This window comes from Protopterus annectens, chromosome 10.part0, assembly GCF_019279795.1.
Source record: "Protopterus annectens isolate FY-2018-M chromosome 10.part0, PAN1.0, whole genome shotgun sequence".
In the NCBI taxonomy this organism is placed as follows: domain Eukaryota; kingdom Metazoa; phylum Chordata; order Ceratodontiformes; family Protopteridae; genus Protopterus; species Protopterus annectens.
This window is the reverse complement of record NC_056744.1, coordinates 1,238,268,537-1,238,291,623: the sequence shown is the minus strand read 5'-3', so window position 1 is coordinate 1,238,291,623 and position 23,087 is coordinate 1,238,268,537. Positions and strand designations below refer to the sequence as shown.

The 23,087-nt window shown below is 40.7% G+C and overlaps 1 protein-coding gene across 3 annotated transcripts in view; it reads right to left on the bottom strand.

The window, feature by feature from the left end:
* Positions 1 to 23,087, bottom strand: part of TNR (tenascin R) — a 5,843,683-nt gene that overhangs the window by 754,684 nt on the left and 5,065,912 nt on the right. The window lies entirely within an intron of this gene.

Below are 23,087 nucleotides of genomic sequence, written 5' to 3'. Positions count from 1 at the left end.
CAAGAATTGGATAGGTGAGACTTGAGATGTGTTTTAAATATATGAAGAGTTGACGTGGAAAGTATTGGCTGTGAGGTCATGTTCCATAACCTGGAGGTTCTACTGGAATATAATGAATCACCATGGAAGTTATTAGACCTAGTGACTTGTAGAAGTAACTTATCAGAGGATCTGAGTTGTCTAGTGTTGGAATGGGTTTTAAGTAGATTTTGTAGAGCTAGACATTTTTCAGGTTGATATATTATATTACGGACTATAGAAAGTTGTGTATATTTAAGGAGATTGGGCAATTCTAGCCAATCAAGTTGCTGCAATGAAATACAGCGGTGTGTTATAAATTGGGTATTGTTAGCAAATCTGGCAATTTTATTATAACATACTTCAAGTTTAACTAGATCAGTTCTCTTCAGATTATTGAAAATAGCAACGGTATATAGAAAGGGTGGAAGTAAATGCGTTCTGGCAATGAATTGCCTGGAGAAATCAATGAGATAAGGTTTAGCTCTATAAAGGGAGCCAAGTTTAAAGCAAACATTTTTAATGGCAGTTCCCAGGTTTTTGTCAGATTTCAAGTTATCTATTATTATACCAAGAAGTTTAGTATGAGAAAGTGATTCAATCATAGTGTTATTTGAGGAGTATATTTGGAATGGTATAAGTTTGTTTGAGGATTTATTATCTGTAAATAGCACTAACTTTGTCTTATTGGGGTTAAGGATAAATTGTGAGCTGGCAAGCCAAGATTCTACTTCATTAAAAGAGAGTTGAGTTTTTTTAAGGAGTTCAGAGTGGGATGGTGCTGCACATATAATAGTAGAGTCGTCTGCATATTGTACAATTATTTATTTTATGTATTTATTTTTATTTCACATTTGTTAACTGGGTTAGTCCAACTGGGTAGATACCCTTTTTCATTGGTGACCCGAGGAGAAAAGCTCCAGACATTACAATATGAAAATAGACATTAACAATTTGAAAATTAACAATGGGATATATGTAAATAGAACAGTGGTACAAAATCATCAGACAACTTACAGTAAAATAATGAACATATATTCAGAAGGTATTATTTTTTAGTAAAGATATGCAACTATCAATTACATGTAGCACACTCAAGTTCTGAGATGTGAAGATGAGATTGTTTATTGTACTGATAAATAGAGTACAGACAGTTATTGAGAAAGGCTGTAAGATGACAGGGTTCTTGTTATTTAAAGGTGCATCTGGGGGGAGGGGGAGAACCAGTAGGAGAAAGGAGATGACAGGAAGGTAAGGTTATGTTGGTTCAGAGCAGAGACATGACCTTGCCAAATGGAAGATATCTTTTAATGCTATTTTGAAGGAGATGGTTATAGCTGAGTTAGTTGCAGAATAGAGCTTAGTTATAAAAAATATTAAATAAAAAAGGGTCCAAAATTGATTCCTGTGGTGCCGCAAGTGTAACAGGTAATGTAAGGGAGAGTTCATTATACCATTTTACTGCTTGTTTTCTATCTGATAAATAGTTATGAAACCATAAGATGACAGAGTGGGATAATTTAAGAGACTGGAGTGCTAGTAAACTTTTGTGGTGTGAGACTGTATCAAAAATTTTAGATAAATCAAAGAATATTGAGGAGACTAACTGACCATCATTTCTGAAAAGATTGATGGTATCTGTAAAATGTAAAAGAGCTGTAGTTGTGCTATGGCTTGGTCGAAAACCATGCTGGGTATTAGTTAGAAGATTATTATAGATAAGATGATTCATAAGTTGAAACTGGACACATTTTTCTAAGATCTTGGATAGTGGTGATATAATTGTAATAGGTCTGTAATTAAAAAGGTTAGTGTTGGTTCCTCCTTTGTGCAGAGGTAATATATAGGAAATTTTCCAGATTTTGGGTACATAACTTTCTTTAATCGAATGATTAATTAGTATTGATACTGGATAGGCCATTGCTTCAGCTGCTAACTTGAGGTAGTCATCTGGTAGCTTATCGGATGCAGGGGTGGTAGGTTTTTGTTTGTTAAGCAATCTTCTTATTAAACTTGGTGAAACTGTTTTAAATGAAAAGTATCCAATAGAATTATGAGATACAGTGGGGATTTTCATTGGGGTAGTATCATTTGTCTTGGTAAGGGTTAGGATGGAATTGGTAAAATAAATACTGAATTGGGTAGCAATGTTATCTTGTGCATTTATGGAAGAGGGAGTTGAGACTGCAGATTGACCTGGATGTAATAGTTGATTTATACTTGCCCAGAATTTTTTAGGGTTATTTTGGTATTTCTGTTGTGCTGTTATATAGTATGTTTTTTGTCATTTTTTACCTGTCTTTTTGATCTGTTTCTAAGTTGGTGATAGTTATTCAGTGTAGATGGGTTTTTATTAGAATGATATTGTGCCCAGGCCTTATCTCTGTTTTTGAGAAGAAGCCTAGTCTCTTTTGTTAGCCAAGGGGCATAATTTGCTTTGGTTCTTATGGTTCTCAGGGGTGCTTGACTATTAAGTATGTTCAGGAATGTACCATTAAAATATTCAACTGCATTGTCAAGAAGGAGGAATGGAAGAGGGGACCAATTACAATGTTTTAAAGTTAGTATAACATTTTGAGTAGAGAAATTTCTTATATTTCATATTTGTTTAAATATTATTGTTTTGGGAAGATGCATATTTTGGCAAGGAAGATAAGTAGGTAGATGATCGCTTAAGCTGGCAGGAAGACAACCTGATTGAGTAACTGAAGGTTTTTTTGTCAAGATCCAATCTAAAAAGTACCTGTAGCTAGTATTCTAAGGGCTACATATACCTTTGTCTCCACTTAGATGGGTTCACCTCTGTTGGCTCTGGGTCTGAGTTGAGGGTGGCAGAAGTGAGCTCTTGTAGTATGTCTCTGTCTGCCCTGTAGCGTTCTACAATCTCCAGCTCATGTAGCTCCTGGAAGGTTACCTTGGGCCTGAACACTCTTCTCCTTCTCAGTCTAGGTCTATTGTCAGTGTCAGCATCAGCACTGACCTCAGCCTCTAGCACATACAGATGTAGCAGAGCAGTAGCAGCCCCTAGCATTCTGTCAGTTAAAATTCCCAAGTTTGTACTTCAATGGTGCAGAGTGTGGGGGAAAATCAGATTGTAGGGTGTATGCATACTTTATTGTGCTCTGCTGCAGATGCAGCCTATGTGGTTGGCTAACTATGATGCATTCCACCTGCCAGATACATCACTGAGGGGTTTGAATGAGCCAGTGTAAGTGGAACAGGGTATTTTCTACATGATTGGCTTTCCCAGGCAATTTCCTTTTTTTTTTTAACTGCCTTCCCTGCTAAGCACTGTGGTGCGGTGCACAAACTCGCGCTGTAGGCATAACCAATGCTAAGCAGTCTGGACACCCCCCCATGCACATGCATGCTTAGCATAGATCAAGCCAGCTAAAATGTGTGCCCTGCAGCTAAACAAATCTTAGCAACACTGGACACACCCATCTGCTTAGATGAGCCGTGAGCCACGCAAATGGGCACTGCTGAGCTCCAATCCACTTAGACATATAGTGATGCACCCCCTTGTGATGTCAGCTAGATCTTCTATGGACACCAACATGGTTCTGGGGCTACATGTTTTTTATCTGCAGACACAGTAGCCAGTTTTTGCTATTCAGTAACCCCCAGCTCATTTGTATACACATCCAAGCACACAACGTGGATACTTTACTATTCCAGGGCCTGCCTCCTTAGCAACCACAGAAATCTACCATTGTACATACTGCATGCAGGGCCTTATAATGCATTATCTTCACATATTTCTTAGTTTTTATACTTTTTAATATTTTTTTTGCATGATGGCACGTTTGCGGGCTGCTGAGTGCTGCGCAGACGTAATATGAGTATTAAAAAATGTATTTATTACATTATTTTGCATGAGGGCACACAGGGGATAATTTTGCACATAACCATACCTATTATGCAATTCCTGAGCTTCTAAATGGGCTTTTACATCCCCTGTTCCATTTTTATTTTTTTGTACACTGATATTTTCCACATACACTTTGAACACCAACATGGGGTCTGCAGGACTGCCTATCTGCTTGCTGGATCCCTCCAGCACCCTCATTTGTATGCAATTCACCTGCTTATGAAGCGATTTGCATGCCATGGACACTTTCGTGTCCACATGCTAGTGCATGCCCTTCTGCTCTGTTTACTGGATCACACAGAGTCTTACTTCTGTGTTAGCTCCATGCCACTATGCCTACATGGAAAATCCATCCGTGTAGGCTTTACTGAATTCCCCCTTTATCTCTTTTGTTTTTCCAGATCACTCAAAAGCCTTTGACACAGTGGCACATGAGAACATTCTGATTCAAATGTCCTGTTCCGTGCCTTTCTAAATCAACTCTTCTATGGTTTTTCCAACTACGTATCTGAAAGATATTAGTCTGTCAAATGGCTCTCTTCTTTTTCTCCTTTTCTTGTAGTTAAATGGGAGTTCTTCAAGACTCTTTTCTCGGTCCACTTCACTTTATAAAATTTTCATCTTAGCCTATATACCTCCTCTCAGCAAGTTTCCTTATTTAGTATGCAGATGCATCAACTCTCATCTGATAGCCCACTACAACTACAGTCCATGACAAAAATGCCTTTAACTCAGTTGAATTGTGGCTACATCAAAACCAGCTTTCACTTAATCTCAAAAAGACTAAGCTACTTACATACCTCTCAACTGTACAGATTTTCGTAGAATGTCCAGATTTTTACCTCATATTTTTGGTATGCTTTTCATAAAATTGTGGTTTTCTGGCAAATTAGAGGCAAATAATTAAAGACTTAAGTCAGAAAATAATGACAAACATTTGAGTTTCAGACTTTATACTCTTCAGGCAATTCATGATAATGGAAAACCTATCATTCTATCAACTTTCTAAGTTTGTAAGTGCAATATTTAACAATTGTCCCTGTTTTTGGGCCTTTGTACCACTTTTATTTATGGCTTTCTCTAGATTTTGTGCTCTAAGAGGTTGAAAGGTATGAGCTACTACAATTTTTTCCAAAGTCCCATGCTAATGTTAAAAGTAGCTTCCACATAACCTCTTTAAACAATATAGCTATTGAAATAATTATCCATACCAAATTGCTCACCATAGACAACTTAAAGTATGACCTTCACATACAAAACTGTATAAAAATAACTTGTCAATAGCTAGGTTTAATACACAGAGCAAAAACAATCTTTACTCCTTCTACTAGAATCACCCTAGCTAGACTTATCTTTTACCATCACATATCTGTGGCTCTCCTATTTTGACTAAAATCCAGATCTCTGTTAAATCACAATTATAACAATGCTATAATAAGATAACTATATTTTGGAGCTAACCTGCTACATATAGTTCATTATTGCTGTACATTATGTGCTCTCAACTGGTTAGAACTCCCACATCAACTAGCCCATATGCAACTTCTTCTAACCCATAAAATGCTATATAGCCACTCTACCTCCCTTCTTCATCACTACCTCCCAAATTGCCCTCTGCTCTCCCAAGACGAATACTTACTTGAAATCAATAAATCAAAAAAGTATGAGGCAAAGTTTATACTCACACTGCATATTCAAACGCCATCTATTCCAAATTCAATCAGAACTATATGTAGCCTCCATGTATTCAACTCCTCTATAAAAAAGATATTCTCACTAACTCATAGCTATAGTCATGCACCTTACCTGTATGATCTATATTAACAAATACTTTACATTCTTGCAAACTTAACCTTGCATCGTACTATCTATTTACACCTTTCAAAACCTGTCCTCTCCCCACTCTAAGGGTGGACCTGTATCTTTTTATTTTTATTTCCTAACATAGTAGACTATACTTCTAATAGTTTTGTATATAGTGATTGTCATAGTTAATCATCATTTCTTTATTTCTTTTCTTTTTATATCACTACATCATTATATAGGGAGGGTGGCCTAATGGTTAAGGTGTTTGCCTTATAAACACAAGGTGCAGGGTTTGAGTCTCACAAGGGATGATTGGCTAGGCTTAAAATGGCTCACAAGGGCAGTTAGCCTAGTACTAATCTATGAACCTAATCTTAATCTTATAGTGACTTCTCATGCTTTACTGTATCCTATGTATTCCATTGCCAGACTGAATGCATCTGTTTTTAATTCAATTTGTGCTAGTATTTTATTTGATGGTCTTTAACTGTCTGGAGCTTTTGCCTGCTGAAAATGGGTATTTATTACCCAGTCAGATTTTCCTGGTAAACAAATGTCAGTAAATAAATGCATAACAAGAGTTCAGATAGTCCAAAGGCAAAAGGCACAAAGAAAGTGGACATAAAGTCACCACTAGCCAACGGTGACCATATCACAGTATGGGCCATTGTACTGTGTACAGGGAGGTTATCAGTGCAAAGATGTATGCATGGGACTACAAGGGAGTACACTACAAGGTTACATGAAGTATTTTGAAAACAGAGCTGACAGTCTGACAGGAAATGGTTGGAATAAATGATCTTTGGAAAATAATTACAGGGAATACTTGGGAGAAATCACACATGGGATAGACTCAGAAGTGGAGTGCAGTTGGCAACAGAGAAGGGGGTGTAAAAGAGTCAGAAAAAACATGTCAGAATACAAAAAGGAAGAAGACAACAAACTGGAACAGAAGATGGGAGGAGAGGGAGAAAAACAACAGTATACAGAGCTTAGGTAAAAGAGCAACAAGAAAGAGCAGCTAAAGCCAAAGTAGAGACTGAAGCTGCTAAAGAAGTAAAGCAGGACGGAAAAGAAAGTTTATCAGGTGCAAAGCAAAATATAAAATTGAAGGGGTAGAGCTAGTCAAACTGATTGACCAGGAAAGGGACATAACAGAAGTAAAATCTCAGGTCTCAAGCACATTCTTTGTTTCTTCCTTCACAAGATGTATGCCTGTTTCATTTTCTGACTACTATATCAAAGCAGTGGTCTATTTTTTTAATGTGTCTGCGAACTATATACTATACTCTGTAGGTCAAACCATCCCCTGGGTTCACTATCCTTCCATGCAGGGCTAGCTTAGTCCTGCACGGAAGCGTCTGTTTAGGAGCAGAACAGCAGCGCGCCATCCATATTAACGAAGGCACGCTGCCTGAGCTCCTAATCTTACATGGAGTGTGTAAGAGTGCAGGGGGTTTGTCTGAGAGCAGAGCTCTCAGAATATACACACCCCTGCAATGAAGAACAGCATACAAGTCATAAAAAAATGAGCGAGACCGCTCATAGGTGTACGCATACTCCCAGCAACATCCCCCCATGTGTACAAGAGCAATAGTTAAAACAACAAATATAATGATATTTTATTTTTTTTATGAAACTGATAAAATTTAACCGTAGGTGCATGGGTTTGCCCATCGCTTAGCTACGGTTAATGCAGCTTAAATGGCAGAAGAGGATAAAAACCAAGATATATGCAAATGAAGCAATACAGCAATGGTGTAGTGGGCAGAGCATTCGCTTTACTAGCAATCATTCCCGGTTCGATTCCCACTGCAGTACATTCCATTTTCCATATCAAATCACTTTATGACCAATACTTTTAGATGCATAACCTACTAAATAACATATATTTGTGAAATGGAGTACTGCATTAAATGCAAATGTGAGGTGTCAGTGTCATAATGTTGCAAAGTCCACAGATAATCACATGTGCCCCATAAAGTATATGTACACAGGAATCAGGGATACAAATGAAAGGTAAAAATGTGTAATGAATGATAACTCCATACAGCTTCCACATCCCCCACCTTCCCAAGAACCATTAGGCATTACTGGCTAAAGTAGTGCATTGGTAAGCGGGAGTAAGCACTAGTAAGCAAGTGTAAGCACTATTAAGTAGTAGTAAGTGGGGGTAAGCATATTTAAGCAGTAGTAAGTGGGTTTAAGCCCATTTGCATGGGGGTAAGCAATGCGCACACAGGTTAAGCAACATTGAAGCTAACTCTCTGTAAGCATACTTAACCGGAGGTTAGCATTGCTTACCATCATGCAAACCCACTTACAATTGCTTAAAAGTGCCTTAATCACTCTGTATGCAACAGCTGCTGTTCTGGCCAGAAACAAAATAAACAGCTTTTGCAGGGCTTGAACCCAGGACCCTGTACAATATAATCACAGTAGTTAACCACTAAGCCATCACAGCAGTACATAAAAATTGAGATATCACCAAACAAATCCTCACTATAGGAAAGTCAAACTGAACATGTGAAAGGAATCTATATACAGTGTTATGTTGTATAACCTACTACATAACATAAATATGTGAACTGGAGTACTGCAGTAAGCCCAGATGTGAGGTGTCATTGTAATAAAGTGTTGAAGTCCCCTGATAAACACAAGGACCCCATACAGTGTACGCGCACATGAATCATGGATACCAGACACATATATAACATGTAATGAATAACAAATCAATGCCAAAAAGCAAATATAATGTGAATTAAATATTAAGCAATGCTAAGCATTGCACAGCCCAGCTTGGTGTAAGCAATGTGTAGGCCAGCTAACTCAAATTTCCTATTGGTATACCCCTTTAAACAATGCCAACCTTAGTTAAGCAGGTTTGCCCATAACTTAGCCTTTTCAATACCATCCAATCATGGCAAAGTTCATGAAATTGGCCCTATTTAAACCCAACAGGCGGGAATACATCTCACAACTGGTTGTAGCTTCCCCTTGCAGGCACTATGTCTGGAATGGGAGAGGGTATGCACTTTCGGGTGCAGTGCTGGGGAATCCAGGAGTCCAGAGTCATGGCAGGACTCCTTGTGAAAGACCATGAACAGAGACTGCTGCAGGGCCAGTACCAGGGTTCCCAATATAAAGCAGAAGCCTGGGACCATCTCACCCGTGACCTCACCAGTGCCACTGGCATACCCCGAACTGGTGAGAAGGCATCACTATGCCGACCTGAAGGGGTGAATGGGTGATCTCTTGGATCAGTGGATCCAAGAGGCTAGGAGGACAGGGGAGGTCCCAGCTGTGTGTAAGTATCATTCCACTACCTGTTTAATAATTGCCAGCTCATGTATATTATGGATAGCTATGGCTAAATATTCCTCTTATGTCCTTCACAGTGGCAAGTGAGTGGGCTGTGAACAAGGAGGCCCATGGATGTCGCTTGGAGCGGTTGTGACACGAGGCAGGTTAGTAATACTCTTGCATGTACTGTCATAGGAAGTAAATCTATAAATATTAGTAAGTTAAGTTAATTGTCTGTATAAAACCTGTATTGTGTAAGGCAAGTACTGCATTCACCAGAGAATAGGTCAGGAAGTGTCTCGTATAAGTTGTATGTAAATAAAAGCATAATAGCCTTATAAGAAAGGTCTAACTGCTGGACTACATGTGTTTACTCTGGTGTCATATGGTAATGTAGATTTGCAATTGTTACCCAACATAAATAAAATGTGTAGGAATGTCTGTATATGACTGGTGTAATTGCAAGATGTCATATAGTACAACTGAGAGAGACACAGACAGAAAACAGTGAAAAGACAGACAACAAAATCCAAATAGCACATGCAACTATGATGTGAACTGTTGTATTTTTAGCACACCCAGCTATGATACAAATCCTGGGAGTGGTAGTAGTCTGCATACAGAACCATACCCCACAACTGTACAGATATGTCCAAAATGTCCAGTAAATTGGCCCATATCTGCTACCTGTCACTTTGTCCCCCTGGAAAATCAATGGGATGATCCCAGACATATAGGGAGAAAACAAGAAATACAACTGATTGCCACACATCTATAAGAACAAACCTGTCACTCTAGCAACTCTTCAAATTATGAGAGTAATAAACCAAGTATGTTCCATCTACACCCCCATGTTGTCAAGATGTGACCAGAGTGTGTACAGTAGCACAGTAAAATGTATGTGCATAATACTAATGTGGATTCTGGTAATTTGTGTGGCAACATTCAGGTAGTGCTAACAAACATTGCTCCCACAGGTCCGTCAGATATGACACTGTCCCTAGAAATAAAAGATTGATACCCTGTACTGGTACTGTTTACTCTGGTATTGTACGGCATTGTGAGTGTTGCAGTTGCTCTGAATAATAAGATATCACTCATCACTGCCACCCACACTGTGCTACATAATATAACTGTCTAGGAAATCCTGTATAAGAGTGTTGTAAGTCACTAAAGGGTGAAGATGGCAATAGTCTAAATATGTCCCGTTTCACCTGCATGTGGTCAAGACATGGCCAGAGTCTGTGCAAAAAGAGAGGGACAGTTATGTGCATAACATCAACCTGAAATCTGGGAGTATGTGTCGAAACAGTTAGCTAGTGTTAACAAACAATTCCTCTACAGGTATACCAGGTAAGAGGTGTATACTGCAAGTAAAACCAGTTCATGTGTAACGATGATGTCAGCCATATCACTGTCCAAACTAAGGCTATAGGGTATTGTAGTAAGACTTGTAAGGTACAGATAACAGCACTGACTAGGAGAGTAATGTGGACTGCAGGAATATACTAGTTGTTAATTGACATCCCCCCCCCACCATATCTACAACAATAAACTAAATACCCAACTCAAATAGTATGTGCTGACTTAACTGTAATGTTGGGACATATATCCAGTTGTTTGATAATTATTTAAATATGTTTCTATGCATGTGCTATGTTGAAATACTCCAACATTGGTGGCATGGTGCCATCAATGTATCTGCATGCTGTTGTAATTACCACTGTGGTCCCATATATGAATGTGTTCTGTTTGCTATGCAACTGTTCCATATCTGGTGTCTGGGTTAATAGGAATATCTATGCATGCTGTTATACCTAATTCTGGAATGTGTTGACTATTACTAACCCACATATGTTGATAAAACATAAACACCATAGCACGTATGGGAATGCGGGTCCCAGCAGACCCATCTGTCCCACCTCAGCTGGCCGTGGCACTGGGCACCAGCACATCTGGGGCCCAACCCGGGACCTCCTCATCCGTTGGTCCTGCACCATCTTCGGGTGGAACTGCCTCAGGGGATGGGGCTCACCCCCCCCCCGGGAGTGGGCATGGACAGGAACATTTCACCCATCACCAGGTCCGGGTCTTGGTGCATAGTGCGCTCATCCGGAAGTTTGGAGATCTACTATGCCAGCTCAAGGGCCACATATCGCGACTAGAGGGTCGGCCTGGCTCTCCGACTCAGCCCCCAGCACAGCCACTTTCGGGGCTGTGAAGGTGCAGTGGTGACTGCCCATGAGTGGGGGCCTCAGTCCCACTGTTTCCACTAGGGGGCTCATGGGCTTCCGAATTCCCAAGACCCCTCCCCATCAAGGTGTTTACCCCCCACAGGTGTCATATACCACCCCTGTATGCGTCTTGCTTGTCTTGCCTGTTAACCTACCCAACCTACCTCCCCAAATATACCTACTATCCCTCCCCAACATCCCACTCTTACCTGAAAAAAAAAAAAGGTCAATCTGCTCCCCCCAAAAATCTTGCCCCATACATAGCTGTCCAGGTAACACACATGTCCAGTGGACACATGTAATCTGGTCTAATTGGCATCACAACACATTATTGTTGTCCTCACTCCTCTCATAGGGGTTTGAGTGTCCAACTCTTCCTCCAAATTCAGTGTATATGCACAGCTGCTGCTGTAGAAGAAATGGGCAGCTATGGACCTTCCCTACACCCTTCCTGCACATCCCTAGCTATTTCCCCTACTGTCTTCCCCTCTTTGTGCCCCTTTTTCACCACTTTCCTATCAACCCTTTTTTCTTTTCTTCTAAAGAAATTAGCACAGGGGCAAGTGGGAGTAAGCATTTTTAAGGAGCAGTAAGTGGGTTTAAGCTTGTTTGCACAGGGGTAAGCAATGCCTACACACGTTAGACAATTTAGAAGCTAACTGAGTATAAGAAACTGTAACCGGAAGTTAGCAGTGCTTATTTCCTTGCAAACCTGCTTACAACTGCCGCAATCACTCTGTATCCAATGGCCCTTATTCTACCCAGCAACACAATAAACAGCCTCTGCAAGGCACAAATCCAGGACCCTGCCATAGCCAAAGTGATTTACCACTAAGCCATGTCAGATATACATAACCCTAATGTTTTCACAAACATATCATCTAGCACCGTCATTCAACAGTACAGGAAATGTATTTAAACATGTAGATGTATGTGCGTGTGTGTGTGTGTGTGTGTGTGTGTGTGTGTGTGTGTGTGTGTGTGTGTGTGTGTGTGTGTGTATATATATATATATATATATATATATATATATATATATTTGGTTTCACTTCATAACACTGAAATATCACAATACTGAAACTCAGAACAGTGAAACCAAAATCCTGAAAGTTCAAAATCCTGAAAACTCAAAATCCTGAAAACACACAGCATACATATACTGAGTTTAAACAAGATAAATCATATTGCTTTCCATCAAGTATAAGCAGGGAAGCAAGCCCCCCTGCACCCCCATGTGGGGGCTGCACCCCCCCCCCACACCCCTGCTACTTAAATATATCAACTCCAAGTTTGCTCTTCACTACAGTAAGTGCAATCTTGAAGTTTTATTTATTTTTATTTTTTTTATTTTACATTTGCTGACCGGGATAGTCCGACTGGATGCATGTCCATTTTCAATGGAGGCCCGGGGAGAAAAGCTCCAAGGGTAAGCAGATACAGCATTACATAATACCAGCATTACATATTACAAACAGACTATTTACAGAGATTACATAAGTAAGCAAGTTAAACAAGTTCCACAGTTTACAGTTAATCCTGAGCGCAAGTCAGGATTAAATTAAATTACACAGTAAACTGGTTAACAGATTTTTACACATTCTAGAGAGAGTTAGCCAGGCTTGATACATTGACATAGCCAGTTAAGTGACTAATGTTGTTTGAGTCTAGTTTTAAATTGACCTAAGGTGGAAAGTAAGGTAATATCAGCTGGAATTGAGTTCCAGGATCTACTTACAGAGTTTGCAGAGAGAGAGTCACCGGCTGTGTTATTAATTTTGCTAGTCTGAATTAGTAGTTTGTTAGAGGATCAAAGCGGTCTAGGATTGTTATAGGGGGTGATAATATTTTTAAGTGCAGGAGCATTGTCCGGATTATAGAGGATTTTATAGGCCATAATCAGTTGGTTATACTGGATTAGGCTGGGTAGTTCAAGCCACCCAAGCTGATTTAGATTGATGCAATGATGTGTCCTAAAAGGCAGCCCAGTGGCAAACCTGGCAATGTGGTTGTAGCAAATTGAGAGTTTGTTAAGGACAGTCTTGTTTAAATTCGAGAGTAGAGGGGATGCATACAGAAGGGTTGAAAGAAGGTGAGAGCGAGCTATGGCAATTTTAGCTGGAGGGGTTAGGAAGGCTTTTATTCTGTAAAGTGACCCTAGTTTTTTATTGATGGTTTTGATAGTTTGGTTAACATGTAGGTCAAATTTTTGATTATTGTCTATGATGACACCTAATAGTTTTGTAGAGGGGTCAGGGGAGATTACTGGGCCATCATTTGATTTTATGGTAAAGGTGAAAGCGGTAGACCTACATGTTGGTGAAAATAACAGCATTTTAGTTTTTTTGGGATTTAGGATCAGACAATGTTCAGAAAGCCAGTTTTCTATTGTATTAAAGGTGGTCTGGGTAGCTGACCATAACTCTACTGGAGATGTGGCTGAGCAAATCAGATTAGAGTCATCAGCATATTGGATACAGCTGACTTTTGGGGTGACAGTATAAAGGTCATTAATGAAGATGGAGAACAGCAAGGGCACTAGTATAGAACCTTGTGGCACTCCAAGGGTGTTAGGTAGAAGGTTAGAGAGTTTGTTCTGCCAGAGGACAGCCTGCTGTCGACCACTCAGGTAGGATTGAAACCAGTGAAGGGCTCTAGTATCTAGACAGAATGTTTGCAGGGTGTGGATTAAAAGTTGGTGATCAGCCATATCGAATGCCTTGGAAAGATCCAAGAAGAGGGGTGAGGATATATAATTATTGTTGCGATTATGGTTTATGGTGTTGGTAAAGGCTAGGAGGGCTGAAGTAGGGCTATGATGGGGATGGAAGCCATGCTGAGTGTCTGCCATAAGGTGATTCTGGATTAGGTGGTGCATGAGTTGTCTGTGAATACATTTTTCCATAATCTTTGCAAGTGGAGAGAGTATAGCTATTGGCCTATAATTGGAGAATTCAGTAGAGCTGAAGTTGATATATTTAAGTAGCAGGGGGTGTGGGGGGGTGCAGCCCCCCTGCTTATATTAGAAGGAATGTAATTAGGTTTTTGTTGCTTACAGTCAGTATATGTATCTGTTTTCAGTATTTTGACATTCAGGATTTTGAGTTTTCAGTATTTTGATTTTCAGTATTTTGAGCTTCCATATTATGAAGTTTTTTCATTTTCAATGTTTTGATATTTCAGTATTATATAGTAAAACCATATATTTATATCTAAATATATATATATATATATATATATATATATATATAAATACATATTTATATATATATATATATATATATATATATATATATATAAATACATATTTATATATATATATATATATATATATATATATATATACAGCTTGTTGTTTGTCTTTCGGCTTTTCCCGGTTAGGGATCGCCACAGCAGAACTCCGGTCCACTAATGATTGGCAGTAGTTTTTTTTATGGTGTCGAGTTGCCAGCCCAATGCCCAACCTTTAACGAAGGCACGCCCATTCAACGCATGTTTTTTGAATGCGGGGAGGACATGCAGACTCCACACAGAAGGCACTCCCAACCCAAGCCGAGAATCGAACAGGAGAACCTCTTGCTGTGAGGCAACAATGCTACCGCTGCACCACTGCGGAATATAAGCATAAATATATATCTATATATGTATATACAGACATATATCTAAAGATATAAAAGAGAACATAACAAAAACATATATGACCACATGCACCATTAATGGGGGTGAGGGGGCCCAAACAACATACGTCTTGTAAGTATACATATCCCCCCCCCACACAGCCAAACAAGTCTGCACTGCAACATAATACCAACTGTTGCAAATCCCATAACCAGGACCTGACACAACATGGACACAAGATGTTAACAGTACTCCATCCCACCTGTATGATGTTAGGCTGGTATCAGTAACATATCATGCAGTACAGTCTGGCTACCAGAGGGAATGTACAATGTGGAAGCAATCAATATACACAGACACATATATGCAGATACATATATATATATATATATATATATATATATATATATATATATATATATATATATATATATATATCTGTGTGTGTGTGGGTCTAGGACACATGCTCGACTAGCATATGTCCGAATCACAAAACATCGAACACACATACACGAAAGTGCTTAACATCGAAAAGCGCTTCCGTGTATGTGTAGTTCAAAAAAAAAATCTATGTTTCTGCAGGAGGCCTTCACCCCCCTGCACCCCCCACACCTCCCCTACTTTAATATTCTCACTCCAAGTTCGCACTACAGTGGGGAAAAGGGAATTTTCCCTTACCCGCACTGTAGTCCGATCTACGAAACAGGTACACATACACGGAAGCGCTTTTCGATTTTAAGCCCTTTTTAGTGTATGTGTGTTCGATGTTTTGTGATTCGGACACTGTGTATGTGTCCGGATCCCATATATATATATATATATATATATATATATATATATATATATATATATATATATATATATATATATATCTACTTCAGAAGATCAAACTTTTACTAGCTCGAACCACATATGGCTGAGAACATATGTTCGAACTCGTAAAAGTTCGAACACTGACATAAAACCACATAAAACAAAAAAAAATTAAATGTCTATAGGGTCACTCTGGTAAAGTGGAGGGAGGTTGATGCATGTAGGATGTGTGTACATGTGTGTTTTTGTGTGGGTGTCCATGTATGCACATGTGTGAGTGTGGGGTTATTCACAGCAGTACTTCCCACTGGGATCGTGCAGTACATGGACATGGACTGACACATGACACACCAGGAATACTTGTCATGTATGTAATCATAGGACAGCTGATAGTATAATAAGGTCTGTAGCATGGAACATGCATTGGGAGGGAAGATAGACACCAGGTATACCCTTAATATTGCATTCAACAGAAAGGTGATCGACAACCCACGTATGCAGCACTACAGATGCATAGGGGAATTACTAGACAACACCAGGGAGTGTATCCATATATTACAGTTGTCACATGATAGGTTGATTGAGTAGCATATCTGGCATGTACTGAGCAATACTTACACGTCACTCCAGTGCGTGAAATTATGGAATGAATATAGTAGCCCCTCACATATATGGGCCATGCTCACGATGTCTGGACATACACAGGGTAAACACTGAATGACAACAGTGAGGCCATGTAAAACCACTCCACTCAGGTCACGGAGGTAATGGAGTAACAGGACTTGTGTTGTGATCACTTGTCTAGGCACTTAGAGGAATGATACGTTAATGAGTGGTATTAATGAGTGTATGTTACCAAGTGTGATGCCGGATGGAGAAAGCATGGGAATAAATGTGGTACTGTCTGTAAAGTCACTTAATAGGTAGGTATTAAGGTGGCGTGTGTGTGTGTGTGTGTGTGTGTGTGTGTGTGTGTGTGTGTGTGTGTGTGTGTGTGTGTGTGTGTGTGTGTGTGTGCGTACTGTCATGCAATGCTGTACAGGTCTTAAAGTGCGTTTCTTGTTTCCCCCACAGGTGGCAAGGTGGGTCAGAGTCCCTCCTGCATGCAATCTGATGTTGGTGTCCATACAGACATCAAAGATGAAGATAGTACTGTTGAGGCACAGATGGGGTTGTCAGGGGCCAAAACAGCATCATCATTTGACATCCCTGTTTTAGCCACCCCAACCCTGCACACAGTTGCAGTGCCTATACATACCCCATCACCAGTGGCTATAATGGAGGGACAGCTGGCAGTTGGTGGCAGTGCACAGGAGAGTGTGGTATCCATGCCTACTGTGTCTGGTCACAGCAGGCATAGCTGGATGTCCGGCAGGGCACCACATAGGCAGATGTCCCAGGGTGCTCATGGTAGGGCCGCTGGTCATCATACCACTGGCAGATGCACCACAACTGGTACCACCAGATGCATGTTTCAGGCTGTCATGGTGGTGCAGGCACGTATGGAATGTTACACCAGACAGGGCCTGAGGCTGCAGAGGACTGCTCTCACATCTGCAAGTGACAACTTCCATGAAATGTCTGGTGCCCTCCATGTTTATACCGAGCTCATGGATAGATGGTTTGGTGAGATGATGGGCCTCATCGACCGTGGTTTGTCAGTGCTTGAACATGTGGTGGGAATGTGGTGATGGCTGCATTGACATAGGCCAGGAACACCAACAGCTGGCGGTCAATGTGAACATGCTAGGACACCAAGGCACTCCCGTAATGGCAGTACCAGCCCTAGCACTGTGGGGGGGGGGCGCTGTCCACACCACAGCAGGCCACGAGCACGTGGTCCTGGCCAGTACCAGGAGGGACTTGGTTCCAGCGGACATCTGTCATCATCAGGGGAGAGTAGCACATGAAGGCCTGTACCTGGACATGCCCATGGAACCCCTGGCAGGAACAATCCAAGTGTCCATGGCCAGAGCCAGTGAACTGCACACCCTGCCAGGTTTGGTCTGCAGCTCTCCATAAACACCTGTATAGGACAACCACATGGCAGAACTACGTGTGTGGATACCCACACACTATATGGCCAGACCTAGGGCAACCCCATACCTACACACACCACATCACCATGCCCAGTTCAACTCATTACACCCCTCACTCACACACACAGTTTCAAATGTATGGCCCACCCTTGGCTTCTGGCAAACCAACAACACACCCTGTGCATATGATGATAGTTGTGCCACATCCCTGTCATCCATAACATCAATGCAGGGACAGGCTAATATGGTTCTGATGCACACGGTGACTGTACTACAGTGTACCAAAGTACTGCAGTGTAACATGTTGTCAGTTTAATGCATACATGTCAGGAAGTGTAGCCATCCAGCAATGATGCATTATAGCTGTTTGGAACACTGGTTGGTTATGGTCTCCATAATGTTATCCATTTGTGTTGTAGGTGTACACGTGTTAGCAGGAGGATGGTCTGCAGTCATATTCCACAAGGGGTATGTCACTGTGGTGACACCATGGCTGTGACATATCTGGGGTACAACCACAGAATCAATATAACATTGGAACCAACAAATAACTCTTGCTTCTTTGTAAATACAACATTACTAATACAGAGGAATCGCTGTGCAAACACCTAATATTATTAGTTCTGAAGAAGCCCACATAGAGTGGCTGAAAGCGCTAAACCATCTTAAATTTGTTTTATTGATGAAGTGGATTCCTGTTCGCTTTTTAAAATAAAGGATAATATCACAGGTGTTTGCACAGTGATTCCTCTGTGTTAGTAATGTTGTATTTACGAAGAAACAAGAGTTATATCTGGGGTACAGTTGAACACATGTCACAGGTTTGTATAACAGTTATTGCCTGTGCCACATGGACAGGTGACCCAATGGGACATGTATAATCTGCAACCTGATATAGATCCATCCACATACATGCACACTCTTACTTGGTAACACTGGGACTAGACCCCTACCTAGGTGTGTAGTGCTACTGAAGTATTTGGATTTCATTGCACACACCACACAGCATTTAGGGTGAGGTGTTTTCCAGGTTACATGCAGTACATCCTCAGACATGTACAGTATGCTAATGGGGGATGTAATGGTTGTATATGGACAATACATAGTGTGACATACCATCATATACACATTAACAGACACATAACAGGCAGACACACATCCGAGTAACCTGGGCCTATCGCTCCTAACTAACATGACCGTGTGTCCAATGTGTTACAGGTAGGCTGCACACAGAACATGCATAACTGGGCTGGATTGTGGTATCATTTACCTGTATGGTTGATGGTGACAGTGTTCACCATATTGTGGTACATGGGACATATACCGGGTGTACCTTGGTGTAATGACAGTGTACACAGCACCCACATCCCCCAGTGGATATTGTACTCCCTGAAACCCATGATGACACTCTGACATACCCACCATCACACATTGCCCATGACTGCGATACAACCCATTGTAGATCCCAACAGTGGTACTACAGGGATATGCATGTAATGCACATGCCACAGGCATAGTATGGTGTTGCATTGTCATGTCTCACCTATGGGCAGCAACAACACTATCTGTAGTACTGTGTGGCAATGGGTATTGTAATAGATGTATGTGGCCTCAAAATGCTGTACTCTACAGATATACAGACATGCACACAGACACACACTTGCCAGAACTCAATGGGTATCCCATGTCTTTCGACCCATTTGTACAATACTGTTGTGCTGGTACTGCAAGGATCATGTAGCTGGTAGGGACAGGAGGATAACAGGGTACAGGTAATGTCCCATACATCAGCAGCCACAACTGACTATGGCAATGGGTGTTGTGATGGTTTTGAAGACCCTCATGGAATTCCCAAGTACAGGTGTACTAACACACAGACACTGCTATCCTCAGTAATGTACACATACACATGTGTCAGTACTGGGGTGCATCCCTGCAGGTGGTCATAGCTGTGAACCTAGCTATTGTCTATGGATAGATGGGTTGTGTAGGGGATGTGTGTACAGTGGTATCCTACCACCTGCCATGTGGCAGCAGGCAAACTATTGACAGACACCACTGTGGTGACCCTCAGGGTGAATGTGACATGCATCAGCCAATCCTCTGAGTGATTCCTGCACATGGCCACTGAGGTGATCAAGTTGACATGTATGCAACATATATTACAACATATGGTTACTGTCTGTGATGGAGACCTGTACCCAAGCATGTTCTGTTGACTGTGGTAGTGTAGCGGAAGTACCAGTGGCATGTGGTGCATACAGAGTGTTGTCTCCTATATGTGCCAGTTCTTACACAGCTGGGCAGACATGTCAGTGTCAATCAAGCATAGGTTGCCTGTACATATCCCAGCTGGATACCTGCCATTTGCACATCTATACAGGGACTGAAAGTCATCAGCTTGGCAAGTAGCTATGCAGTAGGATGAAAGTGTTGACAGATAGATGTTTGACAATAATATGTATGTCATAACCACATGATGGAAGCCATCATTAACATGTGCTGTACAGACGGTAGTCTACAGTTACATTCCACATGTTGGATCATTATCCAGTAGAGGATATATACAGTGACACAGCTCACACACCAGGGACACAACAGGTAGGCCTCAGAGACCAGCTATGCCTGCAGGTGTGCTTGTTGTCAGTACTACATTTAGCACTCTACTCTTGCCTGGGAAAGCACTGTCAACAGTAGTACCTCCATGATACACTACATGCCAGTGTGACAGCACATACCCTGGGTTACTACCCCTGTATGTAGCACATTCACATGGATAGCAGTGCTGTACAGGCCTCATAAACTTGTGTGTCCCAGACATGTCACTCACACCCCTTGCTACTGTAATGACAACACATAGAAGCATGTACTGTACATGGCATTACATATACTTATTACAGATGTCATTATCTTGCTATGTTAATGGACTGGGTGGTGAGAACAGGTTACCAGGGCTAAGCCATGCTTAGCAGGTATCAACATTGCTCCAATATAACAGCTAAGCTGAATTGCGCACTGGTAAGTGAAGCCTACATGGAAAGCTGCTCAAAACTGCCCTAACCACTCTGTATCCAACAGCCTTTGTTCTGACCAGCAACAAAATGAACAGCCCTTACAGATCTTGAACCCAGGACCCTGTACACTACAGTCACAACACTTAACCACTATGCCAAGACCACTGTGAAGATAGCTGTTGTTTCTCAAATATATCTGTCAATACACATATTGATTAGTATTGAACAATTGCCTTTACTTCCACAATTTTGTAGTACTTGTCATTAATATGACTATTGCGTCACATATGTTGTTATATTATAATGTACACATGTCAGATACAGTGAGATACATCTGGGAAGGTATACACAACCATGATGTTTACACATGACAGGACAATGGATATGTACATATACATATGTTGATATATGTCCACATGTACATACACATGTATAGTCATGCATATGTCTGTATACACATCTATATAGTGCATCATATATATGGCCATGTGTAGATCTCTTTGTATACACACACACACATATATATATATATATGTGTGTGAGTGTGTGTGTGTGTGTGTGTGTGTGTGTGTGTGTGTATATATATATATATATATATAGAGAGAGAGAGAGAGAGAGAGATATGTATATATAGTTATATATGTATGCACATCCTATGTGTACAGATATGCCTATTTATGTAGATATATATATATATATATATATATATATATATATATATATATATATATATGTAGATATCTATAACTATATGTGCATACATATCTATTCTGACATACCTATTATTGTTGATATATATGTAGATATCCATACGTATATGTGCATATGTATCTATATCTGTATATGTGTAGACATATATTGCTGGGTATATGTATATATTTGAGTGTTTATATATATATATATATATATATATATATATATATATATATATATATATATATATATCCATCTATGTATGTTGATATGTACATGTGCATATATCTATATAGATATATGGATAAATATATATACATATATAGGTTCATAGGTTCATAGATTGGTACTAGGGCCTATACAAGCCTAGCCATAACAATTCCCTGGCTATTTCTTCCCACAGTATTTACTTCCCTGGACCCCTGTCTAGCAGGGTGACTGACATGATCCCTGGGGTGAATTTCCTATCTCCCATCCAATCATCAAGATTCCTTTTGAAGATGGCCAAAAAGTTCACCATATGTCCAGAACATGGAGTGGAGTCCTACCTCTGCCCCAATAGTCCCAATCTCTTAGTGCAAGGGGATGTCAGGCATGTATTGCAGGTCTATATGTAGACTATTGCTACTGTAATAGGGGTTGTCTTAACAGACATGTTGTGTGCGGGAGGTCACATCTGCTGTTAAAGTGCGCCATTGGCTACTGACAGACATCCTAAGAACATCATAGTACAGTACCACTGCTAGCACAGTAATGATCCTGTGGACTACAGCAGAGATATGACCAATATATCTGGACAGTCTGGCACTCTGTGGTCAGTCCAGAAGTGTACGCGTATCCCCTTCATGCGAGACATGTAGACCACGCCTCCCAATGTGGATGTTAATAGCCATGTACATGGGTATATCACGTAAATACTAGACTACATATGCCCACACAGTTTATGCATGCACACACGCCAGTCTGTCCTGACACATAATACCTGCTGGTGCAGAGGTTACATGGCCACGTACTACCCAGTAGTTAGTGACATACATCTGTACAGAATCCCACTGCTTTGTCAGAAATACACAACAGTTATGGTGGTCTGGTAGCAGTATGTCTTGCAAATAACTGGACATATCAGTACACTGGGTAATTACACTAGGCTGCTAGGCATGTCACAAAGCACTGTGCAAACTACAGGCAGAGTGCCACAACACTGGACTACATTTTGTATGGGGGATTACACATGTACCTGCGTGTCACAGCACAGAGTAACAGACACCTGTGTGAAAGTGCATACCCATAACCAATGTAAAAGCCACAGACACATATGGCAGACACGCTTAATTTGACACTATATAGACTGTCTGATAAACACCATCCTCATATGTGCCACTCACACACTGACCCTACATACAATGTGTCATGGCACTGTGTGGTCTGATGGCTGTCTGTGGTATGGGACACGTGTGTGTCTGGCCCTACAGACATGTGAGCCAATAGGGTACAATTCACTGGAGCAGCATGTCACATCAGATAGAACAGGACCAACAACAATGGCATCTACCACAGTCTGTGCACAGCCCAAGGTACGTATGTGCAATACACATACTGTCGATAATCACCCTAGGTACACAGACCCCAGTACTGTGCACACAACCACAGAATGACCAAGCTATGTCCTCAGAAACAACCC